Genomic DNA, 20,609 nt, shown 5'->3' with positions numbered 1-20,609 from the left:
ACACATACAGACTGAAAGTGAGGGGATGGAAAAAGATATTCCATGCAAATGGAAATCAAAAGAAAGCTGGAGTAGCAATTCTCGTACCAGACAAAATAGACTTTAAAATAAAGACTATTAGAAGAGACAAAGAAAGACACTACATAATGATCAAGGGATCAATTCAAGAAGAAGATATAACAATTGTAAATATTTATGCACCCAACATAGGAGCACCTCAAAACATAAGGCAAATACTAACAGCCATAAAAGGGGAAATCGACAGTAACACAATCATAGTAGGGGACTTTAACACCCCACTTTCACCAATGGACAGATCATCCAAAAGGAAAATAAGGAAACACAAGCTTTAAATGATACATTAAACAAGATGGACTTAATTGATATTTATAGGATATTCCATCCAAAAACAACAGAATACACTTTCTTCTCAAGTGCTCATGGAACATTCTGCAGGATAGATCATATCTTGGGTCACAAATCAAGCCCTGGTCAATTTAAGAAAATTGAAATCTTATCAAGTACCTTTTCTGACCACAATGCTATGACACTAGATATCAATTACAGGAAAAAAATCTGTGAAAAATACAAACACATGGAAGCTAAACAATACACTATTTAATAACCAAGAGATCACTGGAGAAATCAAAGAGGAAATCAAAAATATGTAGAAACAAATGACAATGAAAACACGACGACCCAAAACCTATGGAGGTTCCTTAAAAGACTAAAAATAGAACTACCATACGACCCAGCAATCCCACTACTGGGCATATACCCTGAGAAAACCATAATTCAAAAGGAGTCATGTACCAAAATGTTCATTGCAGCTCTATTTACAATAGCCATGACATGGAAACAACCTAAGTGTCCACTGACTGATGAATGGATAAGGAAGATGTGGCACATCTATACAATGGAATATTACTCAGCCATCAAAAGAAATGAAATTGAGTTTTTTGTAATGAGGTGGATGGACCTAGAGTCTGTCATACAGATGAAGTAAGTCAGAAAGAGAAAAACAAATACCGTACACTAACACATATATATGGCAAAAAAAAGGTTATGAAGAACCTAAGAGCAGGACAAGAATAAAGACACAGACGTAGAGAATGGACTTGAGGACATGGGGAGTGGGAAGGGTAAGCTGGGATGAAGTGAGAGAGTGGCATGGACTTATATATACTACCAAATGTAAAACAGACAGGTAGTGGGAAGCAGCTGCAAAGCACAGGGAGATCAGCTAGGTGCTTTGTGACCACCTAGAGGGGTGGGATAGGGAGGGTGGGAGGGAGACGCAAGAGGGAGGAGATATGGGGATCTATGTATACATATAGCTGATTCACTTTGTTATACAGCAGAAACTAACACACCATTGTAAAGCAATTATACTCCAGTAAAGATGTTAAAATATATATATATATATATATATAAACTATGCTTTCATCAATTCCCTCACCTCAACCTTGCTGTTTTCACTTTTAATACCTGCTTTTTAATACCACTTCACCAAAACTGATTGCTTCAAAGGACATTTTTGCAAGTGGAAAATGAGTGGGAATAAACTGCACTTTTTCCACAGGTTAGTTTGGGCTTTGATCCCTCTGTCACCTTTTCCAGATTTTGTTGCTGCTGTTGCTGCTGGAGAATATTTCTCCTCACCTCGGGATGCCCAAAATTCAGTGGGAGATACAAGCAGAAATTGGGCCAAAATGCGTTGCACCCTGAAAGAAAATGCTTAATCTCTCTAAAGCTCAAGGACTCACTGAGGAAAAGAAGATTGAAAATATAATGAGTAGGTATTTCAACACAAAGGGTGGTAAAATGTTCCCATGACATTGCTGTTCTCGTGGAAAAGAGCCAACCCTCTGTCGTTTGTACCAAGGATTTGGCAATATTATGTAAAATACTTCCTATATGTATTTCTGTTTCAAAGCATAGGATATACTCTTGTATGTGTCATAATAAATTGAGTCATAATAGTTCTCCACCTTATTTGAAAATAAGGCTTTTTACATCAGTTAATGTATATATATTTATGAAACTGCCTGTACTAAAATTAAACACACATGTACAAACATGCATACCCCAAAGATCTAACAGTCACCACTCTCATTATGGAAATTCCACACATCCGTATATTCTCCCATAAGCATGCAATTAACCTTCTCCCATAAATTTCATTTTGATGGTAAAATCCAAGTTGTATTCATCTACAGCTATGAAACCAACAATATGTGAAGGGCAACTCACCACTATGGTCATAAAGAAAACTATTATTTCAGCCAACTGCCTCTGTAACATAATAGGTGCCTTACTATGTCAGTGGATTATGTCACAATCCAGCACAATAAAACCTCCATTGAGGACCAGGTGACACTTGAAATGATTGCCGTAGTCTTGACCCTAAGGAATAGACCTTTGAAGGTCTACTTAGGTTATAACTTTGAGGCTTTCTTTAGGCACCAAAACACAAACAAACAAAACATCTCATTCTTAGAAAGGAGAGTATGCCAAAGTCACAGAAAATCTGCACGGAGAAGCATTTTCAGAATGAGATCAAATGTGCAGACAGTCTAAAATATATCCTGCGGCAGGAGTTTCTTCCAATGCCGTTATTATGTATGTTTGCTTTAGTGAGCACTGAAATAAAAAACTTCACATACTATAAAAATCTATTAGGCAGAGACAATGTCGATTATAGAACTCCCAAAGATCTCTTTAAAGAAATTAAAATGAGTGGCATTTCAGATTTTCCACTAAACTCAGATCTCTCTTTTTATTGCTTTTCCAGCTTTGTTGCGCCTTATACGGAGTAACTTTCCCTCTTACCAGACAGTCACCAACCAGCATCTCCTCCACCCCTTCCCTCACTATTTCCATTTTTATCCGTCTGCCGTGTGAGAAAAACAAGAAGCGAAGTGTGGGAGAAAGGTGAATAGTTTATGTGACTGATAAAGGGTTGTGCTTCTGAAAAGGCCACACAACATAATAACAGAGATAACATTTTTATAGTGCATGTACCAGGCACTACCCTAAGCACATTACATATGCATACACACATATAAGTATATAACATTTCCATATATACTCATTTATATATATAAAATTATATATTTATATTTTTATCATATATCATTTATATGTTAATATTATATATTAAGTATATAATCATTTCTGTATATTGAATGAGTATATGTACAAGTACATATACAAATATACTTATAATAACCCAATGAACAAGGTACTATTACTAGCCCCATTTTATAGATGACAAACTGAGGCACCAAGAGATTAAGCCCAATTTCATACAGTTTGTACGAGGAGGAGTCAGGATTCAAACCCAGGCAACCTGACTACTTAATTCTTCTTTTTACTACTATGCCATGGTAACCAAATTGAATATCTGAAAATACCTCAGTTACATACACACATTCTCTAGCTGTAGATAGAAACATTTTACCATCAAACTAAGAGATTTAAACTGTTGGATCTCCTTTGCAACTGGGAATTCGTTAAAACTTTCATTTGAGCTTAATGTAGTATTGATGCTGAGATAACTAAAATGTATAAGATTTTTTTAATGCTCTATAAGAATATATTTATCTAAAAATAACCTTCCCTAAATAATAGTATTATTTAATTCAGTAAACACTTATGGGGGACCAACTGTTCAAGGCACAGTGCTGACAGTTACAGGGAGTATAAACTGAGTCAGACAGAATTTATTTTACTTACTAAGAGAAGATAAGAAAATAAAAACTACCATTTAGTGAGATTCTACTCTATGCCAGGTACTGTGCTAAGTGATGTGTGTCCCTTATTTTATTAAATTATAACACAATTCTATGAGGTTTGTATTATTATTCCCATTTTACAGTTGAGAAAGGTAAGGCTTGGAGAGATTAAGATCACAATATATGGTAGGGTCTGGGTCCAAACTCCTGTTTGTTTGACTCTAAAGCCCATGCAATCATTCCAAAAAGTAAGCTATTTATAAAGTTGTTACGTGAAAAAGATTCTATCATCAAATACATATAGAAAATGTTGGTTTCACGGAAGTTTGATGGTTTTTTCCTGCAAAACCTCTTGGAGCTTTTAATTTAGTAATGGGTACTGTGAATGTCTAGTCAGATATAATTTCTACCCTCAATTTGAGAATGAATCAATCCTTTTTATTTTCATAGAGGTCTGGGATAACCATGATACTATGGCATGTCCTTCAGGCTGCTGTCTTATACACATTAAAAGCACCAATTCAGGAGAAAGCAGATGACTTTCAGGTCCACCACTTTCTTGTTGTATGACCTTAGACAAGTGATTTTACTTCTATATACCTCTATTTTCTTTTCTATAAATTGGGGAAATACGAGGACCTGCATTATAGGACTGGTAGGAGAACTAACTGAGATTTTTCTATACAAAGTACTTAGCCCTGTGCCTGGCACCTAGCAAGTGTTCATTAAGTTTCCGTTACTGTAGTTATGAACTATTCCTACCCCTGTGACACTATGCCATATCCCTGGAGAGCATAAATAGTTAAATCCATTAATACTTATAAAAGGCAGGATATGTCAGTCGTCATATATTATCAACAAAATTTTAAGGAAGTTCAAGACAGAAAGAAATTAGATCTGGTTAGGAGCTGGGTTCATAAATATTTCCATAGGTGAACTATCTCTTAAGACAAGCCTGAGGAATGGTTAGTATTTTGAGAGGTGGGTATGGGAGAATGGTGAAGGGAACTGCATAAGCAAAAAGCATAGAAATATGGAATGTATTAAAATTTAAAACTTGTTCAGGCACTCAGGAGTTCTTAGCGTTTCTGGATCAGAAGGTAAACAGTAAAGAGAAAAGCAGAACATCTTTGTGACCTTGGAGTAAGCAAAGGTTTCTTAAATAGGAAACAAAAAGTGCTAATCATAAATGAAACAAATGACAAATATACTCTGTTAAGAATACGAATGTAAGGATAAGACATGATCAAGGGAATGAAAAGGCCATCCAGAGAGTATGAGATGATATTCACAATATATGTATTTTGACAAAGGACTTGAATCTAGAATAAAGAACTCCTACAGATCAGTAAGACAAAGACAACGCAGTAGGAAAATTGGGCAAAAGACTTGAATGGACACTTCACAAAAGTAGATATTAAAATGGCCTGTAAACATATGAAAAAGCACCTAACTTCATTAGTCATTAGGGATATGCATTAACCTATGAGATATTGCTACATACCCACAAGGATGGTTACAATGAAGAAAGACAGAGATTACCAAGTGCTGACAAGGATATGGAGCAACCAGAGTTCTTATCTGAAGGTAAATTGTTATAACTATGTTGAAAAACGATTTAGCAATGTCTACTAAAACTGAATATACACTTACTCTATGACTCAGCAATTCTACTTCCAAGTATATAGCTAACAGAAATGATCTGTATAAGAAAGTTCATAGCAATACTATATATAATAGCCCTAAATTGAAAACTGGCCAATTAACTAATCAACAAAGAAAGAACAATTCTGGTATCTTCACACAACCTGACATTCACACAATATGGAATACAGCAATAAGATAAAATGGTATATGGTGACGTGAAACAACGAATAAACCTTGTAATGTCGAGAAAAATAACTAAAATAAAGGAACATACATCAACATGCTGTATGATACCATTTATTTAAAGCACACAATCAGGCAAAACTAATCTATGCCATTAGTTAGGATTATGGCGATTTTTGTAGGAAGGGTAGGATGAGGTTAGGGTGCAGTGACTGGAAGGGAGCATGAAAGGGACTTCTAGGATATTGGAAATGTTCTTTTATTAGATCTTAGTGCTAGTTTCACAGGTGTGTATGTGTGTATACATTCATTCAACTGTACATTTATGTGCACTTTTCTGTATGTTACATTTCAATAGAAAATTTTAAAAAGTGATATATTCAATGTTATTAACTTTAGTAAACTACTTTGACACATAGAGGCAAAATTCCTCAACAAGAAGAACATCTTGAAATACTCTCAAGTTTGCGTAATTTTAACATAAGTATGTTTTCTTAAGTTCTTTTTTCTACTGCCAGCTTGATTTTGCTCAAAATGATTTGTGAGAAAATAAAATTCCCTTTAATGCTGATATTTCCTTGCTGCACTTCATAAGTGGCTAGAGGAGACTGACAGAGAATCCAGGGATGCCAAAGAGAAAAAAGTATATCTAGAACTCTGAGTCTGTAAAGTCTTAACAATTGGCAGCTTTGTGCCTGAATCTCCCTTGGGGCAGTTCAGGGTTCCCTCCAAAATGCTCCAACAGCAGCAGCATTCTGGCAGAATGTTGACTTTAAAAATAACTTCTTCTGAGTACCACCCTGAAGTTTATAAGCAATAATGAAGTGCTGCATCAAAAACAGCAGTGAAGCCACATCATGATTTAAGCCACAATGTCCTTTGGGTTAGTGGTAATATGCCAGCTTTTACACAAATTGATGAATCTTTCACTAAGATGCAATGAATGACTTTTTGGATGTATAGCAATAGAATACATAGAACCCAGTGGTGGTTGATTTATATCTGAATATTTATATCTGAATATTTATATCTGAATATTTTGTCCACGCACTGTTTCTTATATTTAACTTTTGAAAAAATGGGTAAGATTTATTTACTATAGAGTACAAAATACAGTTTGATTAAACATGTGACATACTTCCTTAGCTGCAATCCTTTTTTAAAGCAGCATTGAAAAATCTGAGAATTTCAGAATTTAAGTAAAGCAGATAATTGGTTCATGAAAATGTCTTAAGAACCAACTGTCTTCTTTAAGCTGAATTTAAATAAGTTTCTCTCTGTTACAGTTTTCTTCACTTGTAACCCAATATTATTAAGCATGCTCGTGAAAAGAAGGAAAGTCAAAGAAGAGAAAATAGAGTTCTGACAAATGCTTTGTCAAGTTTTTTGAAATAGTTTTTAATACACCTAACTTATCAAAAGGGAATGTCATGTGCTTAAGTTCCTAAATTACTAAGTCTTTAGAGAAGCCAAAATTATCTCCAGACAGGGCTTTACTAAAATTGTCTGAGGTCGAGACTGGATTGGGAGGTCAGGAGGCTGACGGAATTTTCTGGCAAAAAGACGTAGGGAGATGGTCTTGAGCTACATTTGCACAGTGACTTCTGTCTATGGCGTCAAGATGCTTTCTTGAAATCTGACGCCTCTTTTGGTTTCAGAGGAACTCTTTGCTCTCCCTTTACAGCATGCTAGGGACATAATGGCAGTATGACTTATTTTAGAAACCTTCCTAAAACTACAGACTTTCCTAGGAAAGAGAACTATGTTTCTCAAACTGCTGAATATTTCTAGAGGAACTATAGTTCATAAAATTTTAGCAGTAAACATAATTTAGGAATCCACCCTTCATCTTATATGAGAAAAATGGGATTAGGAGAACTTAATCTAGCATGGTACCTGACTGATGGTAGGAATCAAATTTAGAGCTCATTGCCTAGAGACACTATTTCAAATACTTGTCTGTACAACAAAGATGTACAAGAATCATATATTGAAGTCTTTATCTTCTTTAAAAATTTAAGTAGATTAGTATTTAGTCTGTTTTCTTTTTGTATATAGACTGAAATTTAGAAGTACTCATTTTTAAATGAGATTTTAATTTTAATGGTTTTATTAATATGAATACTGGAAGAAATTAAATGAAAGAGAAAATCTAATGTGGCCAAGAGCCAACATTCTTTCCCTTTTAAAAAGCAGCAGCAGATTGATTACAACACCTAATTTTAAATAATTATTTTAGTATTCCCAATGGGGAAAAAAAGAGAGAAGCAAAATTCATTCAAACTATGCTTTTAACCATACTGTTTGGATCAATATAACTAATTCAAATAGCTTCACAGGAGGAGGTACACACATTTCGGTTGGTGGCTTTTATACTAAAGTTCTATCAGAAGTGTAACAAAAATGCTATCTGAAAAGACACATTTTTCCAAGCAATGGCAACTGACCTTCTACTGGAACAGATGAAAGAAGCAGGGCCTTACGGGGACAGCTCACAGGAAGGGGCTGCATACAACAACTCGGGAGGTCAGCACACCCAGCTGCTGCTATAAATTCTAGCTCCGGGACACCAAATGTTTTGCCCCCTAGTTTCAGAGAATTTCAGTTTTGTGTTCAGTGTCTAGGCTGTTTACATTTAAGAACCAAAGATGGGGAAAGAAAAGAAGAATACTGGTTTACTTAACGGTCCTTTTAAAAAGGTATTTTTCTCCCAGAAACTCCCCCAATTTAAAGAAACAAAGTTAATATTTGCTCTGCCAGTGTTCTCTACTCCCACCTTGGTAGAGAAAAGAGGTTTCCTTAGCTTAAATATTAACCAGACATTTCAAAGCTATTCAAAAGCTGTTGCCCATGTTAAAAAAAAATTAAAAAAAAAAAAAGCAATAGGCTCCTAGAAAACACAAAATGGGAATAAAGAGAAGAGTAAAAACTGTGTTAAAATCCTCTACCCTTTTTGCATGCATATCTCATGACCACCATAATTATAGTGCACCATAGAGAATTCAGAAAAAATCCTAGTGGAGTATTATAATGATTACATAGTGACTGCCATAGACGAGACCACTCTTGGTCCTCTATCAGCCAAGAAGCCATTTTTATCCAGGAGCAGTAGAGATGGCTCCCACCTGGCAGCCAGGGCTGCTGTGCAAGCAGCATGAAAGCCACCATTCCATCCCTGTGGAAACCTGGTATGGGGTGACAAATCTGGCCATGCGAGGGATAGGGTGAGCAGAAATTGTGGGTAATGGGGAGACAGTGGGGTTAGAATGGGGAAAAGGATGAGGCGGATTTGGAGAGGAAAGGAAGAGTGGTGTAAGTTTGGCTGAATTTTGCCAAGTGGACTAGAATTGGCACCAATGCCTTATTTGGAATTTCCTAACATCTCACTCCTAAAATGATTTTCTTCTTTTTCATCTTCAATTGTTTGGCAGAAATCTGTATGGAATGAAGTAGACCAGAGCAAAAACTGTATCAGTAGGAACAACCTAATTAAGCAGGGCATCTAAGTCCTTCAAACAAAGGAGCTGGGCAACTGGGAGACACCCTTATCCTGAGACACACGGAGAGTCTTGTGACCCAGGGATGCTTGCACTACAAAGGGTCTTTAGTGGGTATTAAGCAGAATGGCCAATCCCTGGCCTGGTTTCTTGGAACTCTGCCACTGTCCTGACATCCTAGAAATGGATGCTACTTGCTTCAGTCATGCAGGCAGCTTCTGGGGCACTAGTGATATGCAAAACAGCATCAGATAAGGCCCTCTGGTGAATGCCCAAGGATTTTCTGCATTGGAAGTGATTCATCATAAATGATTGTGCCTGTCCCTGTGTATCATGTTTATTCTTGCACATTTATAATGTTTTTATTCTTTGGAATTTCTTTTTGGCTTCCCAAATGACTCCTTCTCATTCCCCCTGTGAACACCAAAAGTCAAAGACATAATGATTTTTTAATAAGGAGCCGCATGGAAAGCAGAGAATTTAATCACAGCACTCATCATTTTCCTTTTCAATGATTTGCTTTCTAAGGCAACAAAGGAATGGAAAAATTTTCTTTTAGAAGAACATTTGTTTTCACTCTTGGCCTCTTCTGAACTTCAAACAGCCTTTTACGCTCCCTTTGTTTTAAAGGAAACAAATGGAAAGCAAACATTCATAAAAGTGGACTTGGTGCTCAACACATTTAATATGACAAAGTGTGTTGAAATTTCAGTTAAAGAAAATGCAAAAAGAATCCAAAGTTCTCAAATTGCACAATCTCTATTTTCAAACTCTGATTGACTTGTGTCTCTTTTCTCTAACACCCACTTCCTCTCTCTCTCTCTTATCCCGCTCTGTGTCCCTAGTCTCCCGCATCCCACCTGTTTCTCTTTTCTGCCTCTCTCATCTCTCTTAGCTCTCTGATGTCTCTGGCATTTTCTGTCTCTGTCTCTGTATGTGTATGTGCCTGTCTGTCTCTCTCATCTCTTCGTCTCTGTCTCTCACCACTAAATACTGCTGGGGAACTAGAAAGCACTCTTAAAATTTGTCATTTGCCTTTTTTGCAGCTATATTGTATTAATTTCATTTTCAATATTTGCTTCTATAAATCAGAAGATTAATAGCAAGACTTTGCTAATATCAGGGTGAGTTTGTCCCCATAACAAGATAAAACAATTAAATTAAGGCCGTATCTCCAGTTATGTCTCAAGCCGTCAGGTCAGTTGCAACAACTGAGCACTGTTTCACATGTGCTTACATGATAGTGCCTGCCACCCGCATGACAGAATGGGGCAAGTTAAGAACTTAAATCCACCATAGAATTTAATGGTATCTTTTTACAGAAATTCATCATCAGTGTCCTGGGTTATACAAATTCTATAACTTTTCATCGAGGAGCACAGGGTGATTTTACGTATATTAAGTAGACTTCAAAACTGTTACATGGCTTACGATCATCCCACGTTTTGCTGATGAAAAAACGATGCTCAGGGATAAATAATTCCATGACAAAGCATATAGACAAGAATGAAGCCAATTATGGACCCAGGGCTAGAAAAAAATTTCTTCCAAAATCAGGTACTAGCCTAATAAGGATAACGATACTGAGCAACAGCATCTGCTAAGAGGTCCCACAATACAGGGTCTCTAGGACCTTGGAAAAATTAATGCACACTGGCCTTAATTTACTCATTTTCTGCAAGAGTCTACTGAACCCTGAGTGTTTACACCCCTAATCCACAAATGAGGTAGAATAAAAGAAGCTGATACTTTTTCAGTATTTTCCAAACCACCTGAAATCTCACTGGGGACAATGAGATAAAAACATCTTCCTACTGCCAAGAGTTTCTAAGTTTCTAACAGTAATATTTATTCACGTTTAAAAATGGCAAAATTGAAAGAAAAAGGATTTTTTTAGGTGGGGAGAACTGAAGTAACAATATTAAAATAAAAATAATTTCACAAATATCTATTGTATACATACAAAATACATCTATCCTCAAGACAGACAATACTCCCTCTTGAGGAGCTAAACTTACCTGGTTTCCAGAGAGATTTCTATGCCCAAAGGTCTAAATAAACATGAAGCCATTGAGTTTTGATTTGAACTAGATGGAACATTAAAAGCTTGAAATGTGCCTATCATAAAAATCATGTGACAAGAGTATAAATCACCCATGTCACTCAATTTTATTACAGGCTACCAGCCACTGTTCTGTCAGTCTGAATGTGAATTCTTGAGCATGTACAATCATCCGCTTAAATATACTTCCTGAAGAGAATAGAAAAGAGAGAGCGTTCTAACATACTTGGATTAAACCTAAATCTTATTTTTACCTAGTAAAAATGTGAGACAAATATCAAAAGAAAAAGGAACTGTAGTTCATAAAGACAAAGGAAATGTGGGAAGTCTGTCACATCTTTATTATACTTAGCAAAGTGACCCAGTACTACAACTTAAATAAAAACAAGTTAGAAAAACCAAGATGACCTTGGGCAGGGGAGTCACGAAATTAGCAAAATTCTATTTGCTCTAACTCAGGTACTTTTTCCCTTTTCTAAAATTGACTTTAACTGTTTTACATTTTTGTCATATACTTCATGAAAGAGTCCCCTGAGGTGTAAAAGCTGATCGGCTAGCAATGCTTACCTTGGTTTTTAAGATTACAATCCACGGTTCACTTCTGCATTCGAACACTGTACGAGGCAGTACATTGAGAGATAAATAATTCCATCATTTCAACCTGGTGCTCCTGTGAAATGTGGTGCTAGGAAAGAGCCGACAGGCAGTGCGTCTGAACAAATCATACGTTCTGTAATTGCCGCTTAGCTCTAATTACTACTGAGGATAGCGTTTGCAACTTGATTCCAGGGAGAGGGCAGACTACCTTCTGACGACACTGAACCAAATATATCCTAAAAGACTGACAAGTTACTTTCTTTCATGTAATTTTTCGGAGTATTTCCCAGCTACTCAGTAACTACCACTTTGCCACGGTAAAAGTAGAATCAAATAATCTGACACCCACCTCTACTTTCCAATGAAGCAATTTAATTCTCGCAGAATATGTACTTATTATAACAGTTTGGAATTTTTAGTATCACTCAGACTTAAGGGGATTGTTTTTTTCTTTTCTAGGTGGGCAACTAAATCTTTATTTTGAAATTGGTTTTTATTTAAAAAAGGAATATGTTCTCAAAATGTGAACTTTATTTATATTCTGCTAGTCCCAAGTAATTTATTTGCATACCATTAGACCTAGAGAATTTCTTTTCTGGGGAGTTTTAGGTTTTAAATAAAGATTCACAACATGTAATTCAAAAAGACTGAAGCAGATAATTAGATGTTGATAACATTAATAGGGATGTTTATGCATTTCAACTCAAAAATCTAATTTCAGTTATATGGGAGAATTACCATGGTGAAATTAGCAGTTATGTAGGCTTGGAATTAAAATAATACACTTATTCCTATACCTAACTAATTTCACTCTCCATCTAGTGGCCTCTGACCATATGATCAGAATAAGGCTTCTGATATATCCAGGTTACACAGTGTGGCTATGACCAAATGGTTGTTTTGCTTCTTCTAAGCTGATTGTCACTGATACTGTTGCATTAGCTTTGTGGACATTTGACTGAATGAAACTTAAAATGACTGATGTTTGCAAATGTCGAGAAGGATTTTGCACTTTGGTTGTGCAACTTTTAGCATATTTGTCAATCATGGCCAACACCTCAGTGATGATGTACAGAACAAATTACACCCACCCAAATTCAGAGATTTGGTATATCTACTTAAGTCAGATTTGTGCAGTAACTATCAGGGATAGGTAAACCTAAGGGAATAATTAGATGTGGCAATCAAAATGGTAATTATAAAACCAGCTCTTAGAAATGGCACATATCTCTAGGCCTCAGTTGTTATGAATAATAACAACATAGGACTCTAAATGGAACACAGTATGGGAGCTCTATACTTATTTTCCCCCAAATAATAATTGTGCACTTCTTGCTCATGTAATACTTAGTTCTTCATGATTAAAATAAACTTATAGACACTGCCGTGGTTTTCACTTTATTTTTTATTTTATTTTTAAAAATCTATACCTACAATAGACCTCTCCAAAGAAAACTCTTTGCTCAGTAGGGATTATGTTGATGCTTCCTTTGAGGTATTTTTCTTTCACAGAGCTAGGCAAAATATTCCATTCTTTTCTGCTTGCACTTAAATCATGCCTGATTCCTGGAGTATTTTTCTAGAACATTTCCAGGTCTGGCACACTAGTTCATCGTAAAGCTCCCAAATCCTTGATCTGTGCCTCTCATAGGTCCTTAGTTTAGTTCAGTAGTACACAAAGTGTGGCCCCCAGACCAGCAGCATCTGCGTCACCCAAGAACTTGTTAGCAAAGCAAATTCCCAGACTCCATCCCAGACCTACAGAATCACAAACTCTGGGGGTGGGACCCAGCAATCTGTGTTTTTTTTTTTTTTTTTTTTGCGGTACATGGGCCTCTCATCGTGGCCTCTCCCGTTGCAGCTCCGGACGCGCAGGCTCAGCGGCCATGGCCCACGGGCCCAGCCGCTCTGCGGCACATGGGATCTTCCTGGACCAGGGCACGAACCCGCGTCCCCTGCATCGGCAGGCGGACCCCCAACCACTGAGCCACCAGGGAAGCCCAGCAGCAATCTGTGTTTTAACCAGCCCTCCAGGTGATCTGAAGCACTCTGATGTTTGAGAACCACTGGTCCATGTATGTATGTACTAAGAGCAATAGGAGAAAGGGATAAGGAGCATTTAAGCCTCTATGGGAAAAACTATGGGAGAGACAAAGGCTTATTAGCAGAGGGGTGGCATTTGAGTGGTGATCTAAAGGACTGGAAGAGTCTGGATGAATCTGAAGGAGGCACCAGGCATTCCTCACCCGGCTAACCTATCACATGTGCCCTTGAGTTAATGCAGCCCCACCAATTCCAAGGTCCATCAGTCACCATCTTTAGTCATTCCATTCTTAAGGAAAACAAAGAAGACTTTCCTCAGTCCTATTAGCCTCTTAGTCTACCAATTACTCTCTTTTCCCTTAACTTTTAGTTCCTTTTAGAGCAGCCTACACTTCCTTTTTCACTTTTTTTTTTCTTTTTTACTATCCCTTCACTTCACAAATCCTATGATTTGGCTTCTGATTTTTCCAGCCTAATAAAAGTATGACTTTGAAGTCCTTTATCAGTCTTCCTTGACCCCTGTACCAGGTAAAATATGATCCCATATCTGAAACACCTCTTTTCTAAGCTCAACTTTTGTTATTTCCAACCACCTGCTGGACCCTTCACACCTGTATCCCACTGGCACCTCAACTTCAACTTGTACAAAGTTAAACTAGTCATTCCAGCCCCCTGCTACCTCCCCAAGAGATGTTCCTCCTTTGGTGGTCTTTATTTCACTGCCTGGCACCATGAGTCTTCCAGGCACCACAGACTCTAAAACCTGAAGCTGTATTTGACTTTTCCCTCTTCCCTGATCCTGAATCAAGCTAGTTATCTTTATGACCTCTCTCACCTCCTTCCCCTTTTTATACCCATTACCCATTACCTCCATTTAGGTTCTCATTAGCTGTTCGCTAGCATAATCCTTTAACCATTTTATTCCCACCATAGTCAACTGAATTCTTAAGAAGGATAGCTCAAATCAATCATTTTTCTATTTAAATGTCTTCCATGGCTCCCCTCAGTGAGTTATGGGTTCTGAAATCCAATACACCTGTTCAAATCCCTACTCTGCTACTTACCAGCTGGGCAACATTAAAGGAATTAATTGACTTGCTAAGCCCCAGCTTTCTCAGCTGACAAGTAGGAATAAAACAGTACTCATATCTCATGAGGAGACCAGAAGGAACTAATCCGTGTAAATTCTTAAAGTGCAAAGAACATAGAAGGACTTAGTGAATAATAAGCATTATTATTATCATCACCAAAGCCTTTCACGGAATACAATTCCAACACCTCAGTTCAGCATTCATCACCATCCTCAAACTTAACTGAAAACCATTTCCTTACTCACACTTTCTAAGATATGTTAAACTGAATTATTCTTCAAGGGAAAAAACCAAGTCTTAGTTTTTTCTCTGTCCCTGGCTCCTTAGGCAGTACCTTACACCTAGTAATTGCTCCAGAAATGTTCACTGCATGAAGCACTGACCTGTTCTTGTACATACAGACTTTCTTAATTCTATCACTTTGTTTACACTGTCATGTTTCCCAGGATGCCCTTCTTTGACTGTCCCCTTTCAAATTCTCTCCATTTTCAAGTGGCATTTTAAATGCTATCTCTTCCAGGAAGTCTTCCCACTTCCATCAGAAGAAAGCATCTTGCTCTCCTCTGAATCTGCAATACATTTCATTTATACCTCCCTAATGGTACTTAAGACATTCTGTTGTATATGTGTCTTCTTCCCCAAGGAGCTGTAAGCTCTTCTGGGTTAGAGACCAGAATTGATTTATTGCTGTTTGCCTAGTTCCTTGTCCAGAGAAGCACTCAATAAATGTGTTGAATGAATGAATGAGGTAAAGGGAACATCTATCAATGCATTCTCATTATAAGAACTGTGCTGCTGTATACCACCTGATTAAAGGTTTTCTTTGCCATTGATAATTATGATGGTCTTCAAAGAGTAAATGGATTATGAGAATTACAGAAACAAGCTTAAGAGGATTCCTAATAATTGGGGTGTGTTCCTAACCTTAGGTTTAAAGTTAGTATTCTAGAATTCAGAAGCATTTTTCCTAGAAACAAAGTTATAAATGGTCACTGGATTCCTGGGATAGTCCTCAGAAGCTTAACTAACCCACAGATGTGTTAGACAGAACATTACACTAGCAATAGCACTTCAATGCCAACATTATTATGAGTCTTGAAAAGGAGTCAATATCCTGTGAATGTTTATGAAGATGCTCAGTCTTCCTTGCAAAACAGAAAACCATGAATTTTGTTTTCTTCTTTATATTTTAAGACACACTTAGAAAGCTATAACCAAAAGCCAATTTTCTTGTGTATTCAAATGATTACCTTTCATTGCCAGCATGAACGTGATCTGGTTAAAGAAATAATTTATAATTGTCAATTATGAACTGTAAATTTAGAAAATGGAAGTTCTCTGGAAAGCTGTCTATATGTTTGAATTTTTAGAAATCAGAACTTATTTTCTTTTTTACTTAGAACTCTAAATTTCAGCTTCTTTGTCTTCATTTTGCATAATTTAAAATTGATTGTGGCTCCTGATACTCTAGCTTCAGTTCCTTTACTGTATCCCGACAAATACATAATGACCTGTTAACAAACTTTTAATTACATTCATTAGGGGAATCCTTTATTTTAAATTAACTCTTGAGTGAGTAAATAATCCCTTTCTAATGGAAAAGTGATTGGCTTTCCAATTATCTGAATTGCAATTTTAGATTTTTACAAATTTACTTATTTAAAGTGGGCAAGCCTATATACAAGAAGTTGTCTATGAAAAAGACACATTTTCACTATTCCTTTTTGCAACCGCCAGCACTAAGCTAGACATTACTGGGGTCCCTGGTCCTTAAGAAGCTGACCATCTATTTGGAGAACAAAAATAATGTATCTGAAATAATTAGAGACTAATGCAAAGACACATAAAATTTAGTGTGAATTACAGGCACTGATGGAGAAATAGTACAGAAGAGAATATAACTTCCACAAGGGCAGGGATCTTTGTTTTGTTCACTAATGTGTCCTAAGCACCTGGAGCTGATTATGAGCTCAAAAAACAACTGGTACCAAAAGGAGAGACAAACGGGGGCTAGAATGGCTGGAGACAGTTTCATTGTGAAGACAGGACATTAGTAAGACCTGAAAATACAGTTGTCCCTTGGCATCTGTCAGAGATTGGTTCCAGAACCCCTGCGTTGATACCAAAACCCGTGGGTGCTCAAATCCCCTTTATAAAATGGTGTAGTACTCTCATATAACCTATGCACCGCCTCCCGTAAACTTCAAATCAACTCTAGATTACCTATAATACCTAATACAATGTAAATTCTATGTAAATAGTTGGCAGCCCACAACAAATTGAAGTTTTGCTTTTGGGAACTTTCAGGAATTTTGTTTTTAGAATATTTTTGAGCAGTGGTTGGTTGAGTCCGCAGATGGAGAACCCGGGGATATGGAGAGCTGACTGCATGTGATTCCATGGTTCCTCCTTTCAATCACCATCTACATCCAATTAACAAGTCCTGTGGTTTCTACCTTCAGCATACATTGCAAATCTTTCTGCTTCTCTGTATGTCACTGCCCCACTCTACTCCAGGCCATCAATATCTATCGAGCCTACAGCAAATGGCTCTTAACAGATCTTTCTGAGACAACTTAGGCACCCCATACTTGGTTCTCCACATGACAGCAAAGCAAAATATTTAAAAATACAAATCTTATCATGTTACTCTAGCACATAGTCGTTTCCCGCTGCACTCTTAATAAAATCAAACACCTTACCATGGCCTACAGTTACTACACAATTAAGCCCCTGCTTACTTCCAAAACCTCAACTTATATCACCTCTCCTTACTGCCCCCCCAAGATCTAAGCTTCTGTTCCCTTTCCCAAACATGTCAAATTCATACTTATCTCAAGGCTTTTGCCTTTGCTGTTCTCTCAGTGTGGAACTCTCTTCCCCCAATTCAGTTGTGTCTCAGCGCAGTAGAGACACCATTGAGGACTTCAGCAAGGTCTTCCTTCTATTACATTGTTCTGTTTTACTCACTCTAGCCACTTATGTCTCTAAAATTATCTCATCTTATTTGTGTACTGGTTCATTGTCTCTCACTAGAATATAATCTCCATGAGAACAACTATATTCTAGGTGCTCTATTCCCAGCTTCTAGAACAGTGTCAGGCCTGTGGCAGGCATTCTATACATATCTTAAATGAATGAATGACTACATTTCTCCAGCCTTTTCAAGTATTCAATATGAAGACACTTTTTAAGCACCAAATGGTTTGAAGGACTCCTCACATATTATTACTTTGCATGTATATGCATAGTATTATATGCAATACTATTATGAAGTCAGTAACATTTAAAATAAAGGGACAGGCATACGTCAGAGATATTGCAGGTTCAGTTCCAGACTACCACAATAAAGCAAATATATCAATAAGTGAATTTTTTGGTTTCCCAACACATATAAAAGTTATGTTTATACTATACTGTAGTCTATCAAGTGTGCAATAGAGTTGTGTCTAAAAAAATATATATACCTTAGTTAAAAATACTTTATTCCAAAACAATGTTAACCATCACCTGGGCCTTTCAATGAGTCACAGTGGTAACATCAAAGATCACTGATCACAGATCATCATAACAAATATAATAATAGGGAAAAAGTTTGAAATACTGTGAGAAGTACCAAAATGTGACACAGAGACACGAAGTAAGCAAATGCTGTTGGAAAAACGGCATCGACACAAACCTTCAATTTGTGAAAAACGCAGTATCTGTGAAGCACAATAAAGTCAAGTGTAATAAAACGAGGTCTGCCTGTATTTCATTCTACAGTAGGGCTGACATGCATTTGGCAAGAATACATTGGGTATGTGTGAGACATGGCATTTATTCAATCTACCAAATATTTGGTGCATGTTTCCATTTATTGGTACCCAAGGATCCTCAGTCCACAGATACCAGGGGACCCACTGATTGCTATGCGCACTTGCTATAAGAGAGAAGAATGGTAGCGTCCTAGTTAGAGCTTTCTCAAGACAGAGATAAGAATAAACTTGGCGTAAAGCCTTATCCTAAACTAAGGAGAAGCTAACTTATTTTTTGAACCCTCTAACACTTAAAGTACAATTTATTGGTCATATTTACACATTTGTATAACAATGGCTAACACAGATAACACATTATATGCAACACTGTTTTAAGCACATTATGCATATATTAATTCACCCGATCTTCAAATTAACTCAGTATGGGAGGAACTTACTATTATCTGTATTTTCTAGATGAGAAAACAAGACGTACAAAGTTTAAGTGTGTTGCTCAAGGTCACAAAGCAGGTAAGTAGCACAGCTGGGACTCAAACCCACACAGTCTGGCTCTAGAGTTGACACTTAAACCACTATGCTATGCTGCCTCGCTGATATAAGAAGAAGGTACCTCCTTTACAGTAGAGGAAAATCTCTTGCACCATACATAGCACATAAGAAAAACTGCATATCAGATGTCAGCTACTTGTAAATATGCATGCTTCACTCCCGAACATTTTCAAGTGTAGTTGTTTTTTCTCATTACTGCCAAATAAAGGTCTGAAATGCTTAGCAGCAAGTGATTTCATGAAGCAGTTCTATATCATGTGGGAAATTATAAGAAAAATCTAAATCAAATACCACATCTCACTGTGCCTCTAATATCACTGCGAAAACAGCATGATTTTCTAGGACACATTGTGAAGTCTGAGGTGATAAGATAGCATATCTTAAAATGACTTGAAACCAAAAATGGATTTGTGAGTGTTATTTCCAACTTACCAAGAATGCTCTACTTTGACAGGTTAGAACATGAGGATACAGACCTCACCTTGATATATAAAGTCTGTAAGTGTGCAAACCTCAGTGATTTCTGCATAGTACTGGATCAGGCTGTTTATGAAGAAAGTTCAATATTAGCTTACAGGACCAAGACAGGATTCCGATAAGACTCAGATTGTTTTGTCCTTCATATAAGGCCTTTCATTTATTCTGCCACCCATTCCCTCTGTTTTAAAGAGATTAATTAGCTATCTTGTGAAATGTGAATGAATCAAGGAGGAGTTGAGTCTACTGAGCACAGCATATGTTTTGCAACATGACCCTTATGTAATAAATCTCTTGGAGAGCAGCTCTTCTTTTCCAAATGGGGCCTGTCTTCACTTTTCTCATGTGAGACTTGGCAAGTGGGACATTCTGAGTCTGACAGGCCGCTTCTCTGCTCCTCAGCTGACAACTCTTTTACACAGATGTCAGCTGAAACCTTTACTGGGGCACGTAGGGGATCAGAACTTTTGAGTCAGGGCCAACCAAGAGAATGCCGTATCCCTCAGCTCTCCGCGGACCCTACCCCTTCTCAACAGCACCCCTGCAAGTCAGCCCAGCTCCAATGAGCCAGCACAGAGCACAGGAGAGGGAAGAATTGGCTATCAACATGAAGCTGGCTTAGGGAGTTCCCTTGTAAGAAGTTCACTAAGGAAGAGAAATCTGCATTTTTGTGATCTTTTCTTTCACAAGATTTGGGAGCTTGGAAGGCGTAGTGGCCTAGTAGTAGCTTTAGAGTCAGACCCCAGTTCAAATTTTGTTTCTGCTATTTACTTAGCGATGTGACTTCGGAGAATTGCTTATTATCTGAACCTCAGTTTTCTCATCAGAAATAATACCTGTCTTGTTTAGATTTGGAAAGGGAAGAACAACATAACACATATAAAATGCTTAGCACAGTGTCTGCCATGGAGGATGCCTTCAATAAATGTTAGTTCTCTGTTTCTCTCATCCTGGAAAGGGCCAGGTGT

General features: G+C 37.2%; 1 protein-coding gene across 11 annotated transcripts in view; it reads right to left on the bottom strand.

Annotated features, from left to right (window-relative positions):
- Positions 1-20,609, bottom strand: part of ZNF385B (zinc finger protein 385B) — a 390,846-nt gene that overhangs the window by 90,823 nt on the left and 279,414 nt on the right. The window contains exon 1 of one of the 11 annotated variants that reach the window (XM_060302196.2): positions 11,694-11,856. The exons of the other annotated variants lie outside the window; for them this stretch is intronic. The gene's annotated coding sequence lies outside the window, so the exon portion shown is untranslated. Of the gene's footprint in view, positions 1-11,693; positions 11,857-20,609 lie in introns of those variants that run through there. 11 annotated transcript variants of the gene reach the window in all.

The sequence above is a fragment of the Globicephala melas genome, chromosome 7 (genome assembly GCF_963455315.2).
Source record: "Globicephala melas chromosome 7, mGloMel1.2, whole genome shotgun sequence".
Lineage (NCBI taxonomy): Eukaryota > Metazoa > Chordata > Mammalia > Artiodactyla > Delphinidae > Globicephala > Globicephala melas.
The sequence above is the reverse complement of the archived record's forward strand: the minus strand, read 5'-3'. Positions and strand labels throughout refer to the sequence as shown.